The sequence below is a fragment of the Mytilus trossulus genome, chromosome 8, assembly GCF_036588685.1.
Source record: "Mytilus trossulus isolate FHL-02 chromosome 8, PNRI_Mtr1.1.1.hap1, whole genome shotgun sequence".
Taxonomy (NCBI): Eukaryota; Metazoa; Mollusca; class Bivalvia; order Mytilida; family Mytilidae; genus Mytilus; species Mytilus trossulus.
This window is the reverse complement of record NC_086380.1, coordinates 68719870-68734017: the sequence shown is the minus strand read 5'-3', so window position 1 is coordinate 68734017 and position 14148 is coordinate 68719870.

Genomic DNA, 14148 nt, shown 5'->3' with positions numbered 1-14148 from the left:
TGACTAACAACCATACCACATCTACTAAGTTAATATATACAATTCATGATCAATTTTGCCCAAAGCAGTTTTAGAATGTAATTAAAACCAGAACCAGAAGTTAAGATACAGTGATCAATTGTCCAAATGTCCTCCGAACTATTAAAATCATGTATTTTTTTGTCACAAGGTGTCATTATTCTACAAGAATCAACATATGGTAGATGTATCATCACTCCTGTACAAGTTGTCAAATAAAAATATTGAGCAAAGTCCATTACGTCTTTTAAAACTGGTCCATTCATAATTGTGGTACGATATTGTCAACTACACATCATTGCAAATAATAATACTTAGTAAGTGTGAAAGCTTTCTCTAAACCGAACCGCATTAGCAGAGAAGTTTGCGTTTGCTAGGGGTTATTGTTATATAAACTAAACAAAAGTAGAGGCTTTGAAGACCCTGTGTTGATTACCAGCAGGTTTCCGTGTGAATTTGTTTTTGATTTTTGTTTGTCATATAAGTCTTTTGTTTAATACATTGGTTTTATTCTGTCCTCTTATTTGATCATCATTATGGCTCACGTAATTATAGACAGCGGCATTACGAGGTGACCCGTTCATATAATCCTGCGATTTCCTGTCCGACCAAAAAACTTTTTATTACACAGTAACATAATGCATGTTCATACATCGTTTTACGGCTGAGCGTATCAGTGATCTTGGACGGAAAATTGGAATTTTCAATTAAAAAACAATCTGCATATATCAGATGTAATTGATCTCAGTTGTATTTTTTTTCGTCTTGAGTCCGACAGTGATATATTACTTGCTTTGTTAAATTCATACTTGTATACTGATTTACTACCACTTGTTTTTAAATGAAAACATTTCTAATGTAAGGAATAATAGTCATGCAAATCTAATTTCCGGCTAAATTGTTTAAGGTTTGAAATTAGATCGATTTAGATACTTCTGCAGAAACGAAATATCTAATATATCTAAGGGACAAGAACTCAAAACAGATTTTCAGAAATTTCTAAGAGGATACACCACTTGTTGAACTGATCATCTTTACAATGTACAGTTCTAACCTACCTCCTTTTATATAAAAAAAGATAACAAATATGAAAACTGGGATTTCACCTATTATTTTAGGAGAAATATTCCTAAAAGGTCTTTATATTTTGCTGAAATTTTTCAGGTAGATAGAACTTTCCATTCTAAATTTTTTGGCAGATTGAAAACAAACGTTTTCAACCTCGGTCTTAAAATATTAAAAACAATGGCTAAGACATACCAAAAAGTTAAATAAACAAGTCAGGGGCAATCACCGCAATTTTTCTAAACAAATCAAGATATATTGAGTTTATTGTTTTATCATTTAAAAAAGGCAACATTAGTATACCGATGTTCAAATGACATTAATAATTTGAGAAAAAACAAATCGGGGTTACAAACTAAAACTGAGGGATACACATCAACTATAAGAGGAAAAACAAAGGACAAATGTTAATATCCCCACAGTATTTTTGGTCTCCTATGATATATTTGTAGCCACAATGGCCTTATCAATTGCTTAGACTGGTTGGATATCACAACCAATTAAGTTGACGAACTACACAGAAGATTTTTCAAGAAAAAGACTTGATTAGATGTGTAAAAAGAAGAAAAATGCAAGAATTATATGTATACTCCCCTTAGCTATAACTTTACATCTCTTTTCTAAATGAGTATAATATACCTCTGATGTTCCACGGTATTGGGTCTTTCAAAATTTCTGTCATCTCTAAGTGTTCAGTCTGTAAAGAAGCGTGGGAATCTTGTAACGTCCTCTGATTGCCTGTGACTTCTATGTGTTCAGTCTGTAAAGTACTGTGGGAATCTTGTAACGTCCTCAGATTGCCTGTGACTTCTATGTGTTCAGTCTGTAAAGTACTGTGGGAATCTTGTAACGTCCTCAGATTGCCTGTGACTTCTATGTGTTCAGTCTGTAAAGTAGTGTGGGAATCTTGTAACGTCCTCAGATTGCCTGTGACTTCTATGTGTTCAGTCTTTAAAGTAGTGTGGGAATCTTGTAACGTCCTCAGATTGCCTGTGACTTCTATGTGTTCAGTCTGTAAAGTAGTGTGGGAATCTTGTAACGTTCTCAGATTGCCTGTGACTTCTATGTGTTCAGTCTGTAAAGTAGTGTGGGAATCTTGTAACGTCCTCAGATTGCCTGTGACTTCTATGTGTTCAGTCTGTAAAGTAGTGTGGGAATCTTGTAACGTCATCAGATTGCCTGTGACTTCTATGTGTTCAGTCGGTAAAGTACTGTGGGAATCTTGTAACGTCCTTAGATTGCCTGTGACTTCTATGTGTTCAGTCTGTAAAGTAATGTGAGAATCTTGTAACTTCCTCAGATTTTCTGTCACTTCTGAGTGCTCTGTCCCTAATATATCCACTGTTTGTCTCAGTTCTTTTATCTTTTCTTGTGAGTGCTTGATTTCCAGCATGATTTCCTGATTTGACTGGTCTAAGATTTTCACCTTTAACTCTGGGCACTCTTGATTCATTTGCTGACCAGCTAATCGACTTACAGTCTATAAAAAAACATTGGGGGAAAATACAATTAAACGTCGATAAGCCAGTCAAAAGGACCTCGCATACTGTTAACTTTACCATATGATTTGTTTATACTAAGGTAGCTAGATACGTAATGTTTTCACGGAAAAGAAGTAAATAGAACTCAAGCAAAATGTGAAATTTTCAGAAGGGTCAGGGACAACTAATAGATATAAAAATTATTTTTTTAAACCAATTTTATATTTGCATTTAGAGTTTTTTAAAGACGAAAAAACATATTACTTTAAATCTTAAAACCTCATGCGAGATGATACATTTTTACAACCATTCTACACTAAAAGGAAAAAAAGTAAAATTTCACAGCAAAATGATGACCATAATGTCCTTAACATTTTCTGAATTGTTCATTAAACTGCACACAAAGCTGCATAATATAGTAAGTGTGGACACGAACAGATGGAGAACACATATATGAATATTAGAAAAAAGGAAATGTTTGCACTTCAGTGTTTGTATTTCTATACATTAAACAGATATGTTATGATATGTCAATATGTTCAGTTTTGTTAATGTTTATTTCACTTGGCCGTTAGAACCATCACAGAAAATTCTGTATTCTGGCATGATGTAATTTGAGAAATACGATGTCCAATGGGCATTTTAAAGCTCATTCTATAAAGATTTATGTAATCGGTAAAAAATTGTAATGCTGCTTTATTTGAAAAAAAATTAGTATAGTTATTCTGTTTGCTTTCTTCACATTTTTCTTGAAACGACCATAAGTCTAAGATGCTGTCTACAGGTAAGACGTCATATTTTTGTTTTAATTTATAATCCAGGTACCTTTGATAACTATTAGCATTCAACAAACAAGGCATGTATTGTAAACACATTCCCTTTCTAATGCCCATGTGACTTCAAATGTATATTTTTCTGACTAAGTAAGGAGTGTGTAAACATTCATAGAATAAAGTATGCTTACATTTGATTTATATAACAGTTTATTGACAAAAACACTTAAGTAAACTGTATTCTTATATCTTGCTCATTGAATATTGTGAGGAAAATACAACTAAAAGATCAAGTCATCATCAATGAGTTTGAAAAAAAGAGATTCACATTTACATTTTTCGCTTGACAGTGATTTTGTTGGCCCTCATAAATTGTCAATGTTTCATACAAAATTACTGATATTAATCATATAATGTAGCACTTACATCAGATATATTGATCCATGCTGTATTGAAATCAGCAGTGGCCATTTTGTTACTATCATGGTGAGCTAATATATTCCTGTACCATTTAATTCTTGCTAGATCAGGTCCTGGAGCTGTCTCTACTGGTAGTGGTAATCTGTCAAATCCATTGATTGGCTGAGTAAGAGAAGTCAAGTTTCTGATCAAGCAAATCATTAATGTTACATCAAAAGTTGTGGAAACAGGTACACCTATAACATCATGAGTATCATTATTAATAACACCTGCAACGTCAAAAGTAAAAGAACCAGGTTCAACTGTAACGTTAGAATCAGGAACATATAATAGTTATCAAAGGTACCAGGATTATAATTAAGTACGCCAGACGCGCGTTTCGTCTACATAAGACTCATCAGTGACGCTCATATTTATAAAGCCAAACAAGTACAAAGTTGAAGAGCATTGAGGATTCAAAATTCCAAAAAGTTGTGCCAAATACGACTACGGTAATCTATGCCTGGGATAAGAAAATCCTTAGTTTTTCTGAGAAAATCTAAAGTTTTATAAACGGGAAATTTATAAAAATGACAACATTATTGATATTCATGTCAACACCGAAATGTTGACTACTGGGCTGGCGATACCCTCGGGGACGAAACGTCCACCAGCAGTGGCATCGACCCAGTGGTGTAAATAGTTATCAAAGGTACCAGGATTATAATTTAGTACGCCAGAGGCGCGTTTTGTCTACATTAGACTCATCAGTGACGCTCATATCAAAATATCTATAAATCCAAACAAGTACAAAATTGAAGAGCATTGAGGATCCAAAATTCCAAAAAGGTGTGCCAAATACGATTAAGGTAATCTATGCCTGGATAAAAAAATCATTAAAAGTACTAGAATCACATACACCTGTAACATTCATTATATCAAAATCGGGTACAGCGTAATTTTTTTTTTTATTCATCCAATTTCAAGATATCTAAGAAAGTAAATAAGATATCTTATAAAGTATATACTATATATTGTATACTATATGAGATATCATATTAAGATATAGTTTATATCTTTTTGAAAAGTAAGGTTTTTAACGCATAATTCATAAGAACACTTGTAACATCTAATGTATTAGAACCATGGTACACATGTTACATTTAAAGTTTTAGAATGAATTATTAACTTAATTCGAAGTGGCTGGAGTATGATCTATTGTGTATGGCCTCTAAATGGTTTTAAACTGAATTGTACAGAGTCAAATATTGTTGTCTATTGTAAGTAGTTTATCAAACTAACTTAATCAGAAATTGAAACACTAAATATTGTTAATTAATTGAAAGTCATTTGACCATGACCTTGTAGACAGGGCCTTCAAATAATCGACAATATGTACTGATAGTAATGCAACTTCATACAAATTATTATTGATCTATCTTAAGATAGATGCATGTAAATCACACATACATTCTATATTAAACATGTTCAACTTAAATTTAATGTTTTGGGGATGCTGCGGTCATATAAACATACCATTTGCTGGAACCAATAGATTCCACTGAGCCTGGTTCAAAACTCTCTTTACCCTCAAGTCATAAAGAGTGTTGTAGTTTGTATTCAGTATTGAAGGTAGATGAGTAGGAGGAAATTCTCTGTCAAAATAAGTACGGACGGCTCTTGGTGAAACTCCTTTCAATAACAAAGCTAATCTTACATAATTCTCTTCTTCTTCCTGAAGGGGTGCCATCTTTCGAAATATCTTTCTATTTACAATTGAAACCTATTCTTTTCTTTATTCATTGCATCCTGAAAAATGAAGGCAAATAATTATGAATAAGAAGATTTGGTATGAGTATAAATGAGACAACTGTTTATTTTGAAAGTCAACATGTAAAAAAAGTAAACAATTATAAGTCGAAGCACGACCGTCAACAAGAATGTCTTAGCTCAAACCTAACAGCAAGCTATGAGTGGCAAAAAAATTACTAAACAAATTAATTCAGTAGTTTGTTCCCGCATATAATATTTGTTTTTCGTACACTAATTTGTACATAATTAGGTCGTTAGTTTTGTTATTGTAATTGTTTTTCATTTGCCATGCCAAAACCTTTTATAGCTGATTATGCGGTGTTAGACTTACTTATTGTTGAAGGCCGTACATGACATATCACTGCTAATGTATGAATCATTAGTTGTTGAAAGGAGTTTACAAAAATAACAAAAATAATCAAATCGTACGGAGTCAAGTTCTGACAACATAAACATGTTAATCAGAAATTTATGCGCCCCTGACTGCCTACTTCTTATACCTACTCTATATACTGATATACACGTGATAATATTTAATGTTGAAATGGATAACACTATTAATTATAAAGATAGGTATACATAAAAACGGGGAGGAGACTTATGACACTATCAGTAAATAGAAACAGAGAAAGGAAAAGGGAGGGGGAGGGAAGGGGTCAGGGCTTAATAAGTAAATATGAAGTATGTGTATATGTAAAGCAACTACCAATCTCAAGACATGCACATTTCTATGTTTTATGAGTTTTAGCACGCAAAAGAACAGAACTTTTTGTTTCAATTATGTCATATCTATTTTTCTAAGCGCAGGTCTAAGTACAAAACAAATAAATATATATGTGTGTCTGAATGCTTTTCTGGATGCTGCTTCATTAGGAACACTCAGAGCCAAACATGTTTAAGTAAAGGATGTATTAGTACCGTAAATATGTTACAGTTTTAGTAGTGATAACAGCAATACAATTGTCCATACAAAGGGCAATGTCAATGTCTGTTCGCACATTTTTCCTGTGTTTCGTCGCTGGAAATTATATATTTGAATTTTAGCGTTCACAAAAGAAGGACGAAAGACACAAGAGAGACAGTTAAACTCATAAATAATAAAAAATGACTACTACGGCTAGCATAAAAAAAGACAAACAGACAAACAATAGTACACAAGACACAAGATAGAAAACTAAAGAATAAGCAACACGAACCCCACTTAAAAAATGGGGATGATATCAGGTGCTACGGAAGGTTAAGCAGACCCTTCACCACATGCGGCACACCCGCCGTGTTCCCCATGTTATATCAAGTTCGGTAAATAGTCTAAGTCGGTTAACAGGTCCTCAATCCCTTCATACAAAACCATCATGACCGAAAGATAACAAAAGAAAAAGTTGAAGACATTTGATAGTCATCATAGTCATGAAAGTCTGTATTTTTTAATTATACATTTTTTTTTACAATCGGGTGATAAGAACCAAACATATTTTATCCCTGCACATTTCATTCTGAATGTACTAATTTAGTAGCTTGTAATTCTGTGGTTGCTGTTTGGTGCTGTGTTTCATATTCGTTTTTTTTTCGTAAATTGACCTTGAGATGATTTTGTTAATGTGCACATTTGGTTTAACTGCTGTATACTTAACGCTAATTTTACATCTCGCGTTCTTGTCAAATGCCAATTGTCCAATAAATAGATCACGAACGGACATGATTTTGAAATTTGTCTGTAGTATTTGCTTTGATAAATATATTTGATAAAATACAGATAAATGAGTTCAATGTTTAACTTGTTCTATTAAAATGTAATATGTGAAACTTTGTCCTCCACCTATATAACCTGACCATGTCTATATATAACGTATTGACCTCATCAAAAGTCCATAATTGATAAAAATACGTTACCTGATACATGTAACAAAACAATTGTTGTGATGTGATGTAATAAACAAATTAGATAAAAAAAAGTCTGTCTTGTTTTAAGATCTAGTATTGACTTTTAAGATCACATCACATAAATGTTTGAAGTTCTCTCAAATGTTCATTTTTGTTTTAATGTAAACTATTTTAAGTGGTAGTCCCTAATGTGTACAGTGTGTTACTTGTCAATTTTTTGTTTACCCCTTCCACATGTATTTCTCTATTTATTTTGCCTCTAATAGCAAGTCTAGGGGTGGAATGACACTGTCAAATAATTTGGGTCATGAATTTGAAATAAAGTAGTAATTTGGTCCTGTTGAAAAAGGTAAAAAATTAGCCCTTCGGAAGCTGTCAAAAGATTTCAAGACCCCCTTAACATAAAATTGTCCATATTTTGAGTTAGAGCCGATGAAGTTTTCTATACTTTTGATATAATGTGTCCCAAAAGTAGTACAACACACTGTAAACAAAATATTCAGAAAGCGCAGGTGGGATTTTTTTTAATTTGAATTTATTGTCTAAAAGAAATGCACTACGAAATAATTGTGTTCTCGGACCAAATAGCTTCTTTTCGATTTATACATGTTAAACAATCCTCTTATCGTATTGGTTACAGTCTCGTAGTACAGTTATTAGAAATTCAAGATAATGTTTCACGTTTAATTCAGATGACATCGTTTGTGTTTCGCCTCCTCGTAAAAATTTGACAAGAAGCTGATAAGCTGACACTTATTTCCGGGGCCTAGATTATTCAAAAGAAAATCCTAACCATTTAACGAACAAAATATTTAATGTTTTAATGGTTAATCCTTGATATATAAACTTTTAAAATAATTTCGAACTTTTCTTCTCGAAGCTACACAGGGCGTCACCTTTTTACAGACACTTTTAAACCCACAACTCATTTTATTAATATAAAACCACCATTTTTCAATCAGGTGATCACGGATAAACTGATTACTTGACATATAACAGTATGTTTGAACTTCGATACATATCTAAAAAATATACCAATAAATAAGTTCTACATCTAACTTGTTATATTTATTATTTTTTTAACATATAATTTTACACAATGCACATGTATGCAAACGATTGTTGTGATTTATTGACATATTGTTTTACAAAATTGCTGTGCCTAGCATTTAGATCGACTTTTTAAAAGTATTTTGTAACGATCAGCTCCAGAATATTGGACGTCCGTTTTCAATTAAAGATATTGGTTTTGTAGTGATCTGGTTTTTTTCTAAAAAGAAAAAAAAAGTTTGCTTTTACACAGTAGTGTATTGTCTTTCCTGTGTCTGGTATTTGCAGTCATCAATGCTCTTCAACTTTGTAAGTTATTTTGCTGTTTTTAATATTTTTTATTCGTGCGTCACAAAGAGTGTTTTGTAAACGAATCACACGTCCAGTATACAAATTTCAATCTTGGTATCTAGATGTATGATGAGCATATTCATATGTAAATGTGTTACAAGTTCAATCTAAAGGAAGATATTTTTGTCAAATAATATCTTTTTTTAAATACTCTCCTGTTGTCTTTCAAATTATACAAATACTCTGATTCCAAGTGTCGTTTGACAGGACTTAGAAAGGAATGATTATTTTTCAGTGTCTAATAACTTGCACAGATGTTTATTTCTGAAGTTTCATGTCTTCGGAGGGATCTAGAAAATAGCGGTTCTTTGAAAGTCTCTCTATTTTTATTCACGACTTTGTTGCACTCTGGGCGAAAAAGAACTTATTATGTTTTCTGAAGATACTTGTGTATTGGTTTGATTGTATACTGACAATTTTATATATATTTTTCGATTATAGTTCTCAAAGGTACCAGTAGTCAGTTTCACCAAAAAAAATACTACTAAGATTGGTGTTAAGTCATGAACAAATCAGTATACTTACGATCAATCTTAGTCGTAAGATTTTATGTGAAATCGACTTCAGGATTTTAATCTATAAAATTGAGAATGGAAATGGGGAATGTGTCAAAGAGACAACAACCCGACCAAATAAAAAAAAAAAAAAAAACAACAGCAGAAGGTCACCAACAGGTCTTCAATGTAGCGAGAAATTCCCGCACCCGGAGGCGTCCTTCAGCTGGCCCCTAAACAAATATAAACTAGTTCAGTGATAATGAACGCCATACTAATTTCCAAATTGTACACAAGAAACTAAAATTAAAATAATACAAGACTAACAAAGGCCAGAGGCTCCTGACTTGGGACAGGCGCAAAAATGCGGCGGGGTTAAACATGTTTGTGATATCTCAACCCTCCCCCTATACCTCTAATCACTGTAGAAAAGTAAATGCATAACAATACGCACATTAAAATTCAGTTCAACAGAAGTCCGAGTCTGATGTCAGAAGATGTAACCAAAGAAAATAAACAAAATGACAATAATACATAAATAACAACAGACTACTATCAGTTAACTGACATGCCAGCTCCAGACTTCAATTAAACTGACTGAAAGATTATGATTTCATCATATGAACATCAGGCACAATCCTTCCCGTTAGGGGTTTAGTATCATACCATCATAACATATATGATGTAGACTTAATACGCCAGACGCGCGTTAAGTCTACATAAGACTCATCAGTGACGCTCCGATCACAATAGTTGTAAAGCCAAACAAGTACAAAGATAAAGAGCATTGAGAATCAAAAATTACATGTGTCCTTATGGAATATAGTGACGTAAATAATAAAGACAAATACCGAGTACCGAGGAAAATTCAAAACAGAAAGTCATTAATCAAATGACAAAACAAAATTAAGGGATAGGTAGACAACAAAACGGAGAGGAGTTGGACTAATAACACTTTTGGAAAATAGTGAAAAACGAAAATAGAAAAAAACAGGGAAGTGTTAAGACATAAAAAGTAAATACTTCATCACTAAAGTATGTGTCTGAGTCGAACAACTACTCTTGTTTCGCTGGGGAATTCTATTTTTGCAGAATTCTATTTTTGCATTTTGATAAGGTACTAATTAGTGTTAACAGGTCCCCAAGACCTTTACACTAAGTCATCATGAACGATAGAAAACACAAGAATTGAAAAAATGGAAGACCTTTGCATGAAAATCTGTAATTGCTTGAATTAAAAAATATATTTAACACCCATGTGGTAAGAATCAAACACGTTTTACCCGCAACATTTCATCGTGAATGTGAGAAGCTTGTAATTCAGTGGTTGTCGTTTGGTGCTGTTTTTTATATTTGTTTTCGTCTATTGAAATTTTAATGTGAACATTTGGTTCAACTGCTGTCATTGACAATTACTTTATACATGTTACATCTTATCTTCTTTTTAACGCCCATTGTCCAATTAATAGATCACGGATGGACATGATTTTAAATTGCGTCCCTAGTATTTGCATTGATAAATAAAATTGATGAAATACAGATAAATGTGTTCAATGTTTAACTTGTTCTATTTATATGCTCTTCAACATGGTCATTCATTTGGCCTTTTCAAATATTTTTCATATGTGCATCACAAAGAGTCTTTTGTAGACGAAACTCACGTCCAGTGAACAAATTTCAATCTTGATATTTTGATGCATGATGAGCATATTTATATGTAAATGTGTTAAAAGTTCCCTCTAAAGTACGATATCTTTGTTCAAAGATTTGAGTTTATTAAAATGATTTTGTGTTTTCTTTTATACAATATATTTCTTATACAAATTAATCATTGCGATTCAAAGTGTCGTATAATTTTTTTTTATAAATGAATAATTAGTTGTCTGCTTAACTTGCACATAATTATAATGTCTGTATTTCGTCGCTGAAATATCATATATTCGGAGGTATATGACTTATAGAAGTTCTTTAATAGCCTAACTTTATTTATTCACGACTTTGTTGCTTCTGAGCGATAAAGAACTTATTCTGTTTTGTGGTGACACTTGTATATTGGTTTTGATTGTAAGTTGAACTTTGTTTGGACTTTTTTGGTTTGCTTTTTTTGCCTTGAATGTTTGTCCATAATATTGTATTAACTGTGCATTTGCATTCAGGTATCGAATATCAACTTTATTCGTTCATAGTATGTTAATTTACGTTTTTTGATTGAGCTAAGCCTTCCAATTGATACTTTATCGTGTGGCTTTCTATGTTGTGATGTAATACTATTGTTTCAAGAAAAAGGGACACAGTTTGGTATCATTAAAACGTGTAATCCCTCTGCAAATGTTTGCACCTGTCCTACGTCAGGAATCTAATGTACAGTAGTTGTCGTTTATTAATGTAATTTATACGTGCTTCTCGTTTCTCGATTTTGATATAGATTAGATTAGACCGTTGGTTTTCCCACTTGAATGGTTTTACACTAGTAATTTTGGGGTCCTTTTTATAGTTTTGTTCGGTCTGAGCCAATGTTCCCTTTTTTAAGGCCGTGCATTGAGCTATAATGGTTTACTTTTATAAATTTGTTATTTGGATGGAAAGCTGTCTCATTAGCACCCCCACCACATCTTCCTACATCTAGTATGGTATATAAATTTCCGTTAATTTATATAAAACAAATATTTTCCAATAACGTGGATAAGTTGATCATAGAAAGGTCAGATTTTCAATGTAATGTACAGTATTTATATTAACACGTAAATGTTTCATAAAATACTGATAAACGAATTAAATACTTAACTTGTGCTAATGTGTTTATAATATTACAGATATTTAATACTTTTTAAATACATGTTTTGGGGTCCTTTATAGCTTCCTGTTCGGTGTGACACTAAGCTTCGTGTTGAAGGCCGTATCTTAACCTTTTATGGTTTACTTTTATGAATTGTTATTTGGGCGGAGAGTTGCCTCATTGGCACTCATACCACATCTTCCTATATCTATGTAAATGAATACATGTTTCGATTTTGATAAAAAGAAAAAGTAATGATAAAACATTTAAGATTTTAAGTCTTCTTTTTGTAAAATTATTGAGGTGCCAAGTTCAAAATTCATTTCTCCAAGACTACGTATCTGAAGCATCAACTAATTCTCTCTCTATTTTCTACTTTTAATGTCCAAATTTTGGTTGACCTCTTTTGTTTGAAATTATATATTTTCAATTAATGTCCTATTGTTAAGAGGTGTCTTGTGATTTGACAATTCGACCTCTGGTATTAAATGACCGGTGATTATTAAGTCTGATGATGAGTTTAGTTTCTGTTTCACCAGGATATTGCAGTTTGCACGTACCACAAGAAAAAATAAATACTATTTTCTGTTTTATAATTAGATGTTAATACAAAAATGTTGTATAGCTGCTTTGTCTTTGTCAGTTTTTTTTTACGGTGTCTGGTCAGTTTTCAGTATTGGTAACATTATAGCACCAACAATTGCTTCTTCATCAATGTTTGTAACACCTTATTTTAGAGCTCTATTGTTGTTGTACTCTCGATGTAACTAAATGTAGATGTAATGAACATGTCAAACAACCCGACAAAGAGCATCAAATTCTTTATTTATGTAAACATGTAAAAAAAAAAGTACTTCAGCAGTCAACATTGTGTTATACTTTTGACGAGTCCAGTGTCAGAATAAGTAACAAAAGAAACTTTACTTTTAAAGTGATCTGAGATTAATTTGAAAAAAATCTTATTATTTTATTACGCAATGACAAAATTAAGAATGATATGCAAAGATTATGCTTAAATGAAGTACATTAATCCATGTCATAAAATGATAGTCTAAACGGATTGTTTAACACGAAAAATAATGTGTTAATGCGCCACTTGTGAGTAAAGTCATATCGCAGTGTGATATGTCATACCCATGGCTGTGATTTGCAAATGCGTTTCATATGTTTTTCTAATGGTTATTGATTTTGTATATTCCTTAAGCGTCTGTGATATCAAAGTTGAAATTGCATTGCACTGTTTACCGTTTGAACAATTGATTTTTGATATTACTCATCTGTCCTTGATCAAATCTACGCTGCACATATTTAAGATATCTTTTTATTATTCAGCATTTGCATGATGTTCTATTTCAATTTACTAACTGTTAATGTTGACCATAACCCGCCTCCAATGTAATAGCTACCGGGAGAGGATACCCAGAGACTATCATTAGAAAGTAACTGTAACACTAGAACAACAGCAGCAGAATGTGCATCTGTAGCAATATAACCAATCCTCGTCTGTGAAATCACATTGCCATTTAAGTAAATTTTGTACTGTGAACTGTAGTGGTGTGTGCGAATATGGATGTAGAAATCAAATAAAGTCCAAGCTTCTCAACAACAAACTTCCCGGTACTTTTAAACGTTGCTAGGTTATTAATACCAAAACTGGACCTGACGTCGTCAAACTTAATTATACCAGGCGAGGTCTTAGAAGTTAAAGGATGAGCAGTCATTGTCACTGAAATAAAGTACAGGAAAAATAAAATACATAATGCAGTCAAAATTAGTGCTAAAAATTTATCATAGTGGATGGCTGTTAAACATCAAGTGTCAAGTGAAATGCAGGACAAGAACAATATGATAATAATTCAAGACCGTGCTATGTTCTAGACTGACATGTTGACTAAGGTTTTGACATGATATTTTATTGATTGTGACTGTTTATTTAACGCATCATGTAAATGTAACGGAATTTGATGAGACTGTTATTAAAGTGAGAGGGTTAGCGCTATAGAACCAGGTTTAATCCACCATTTTCGACATTTGAAAATGCCTGTACC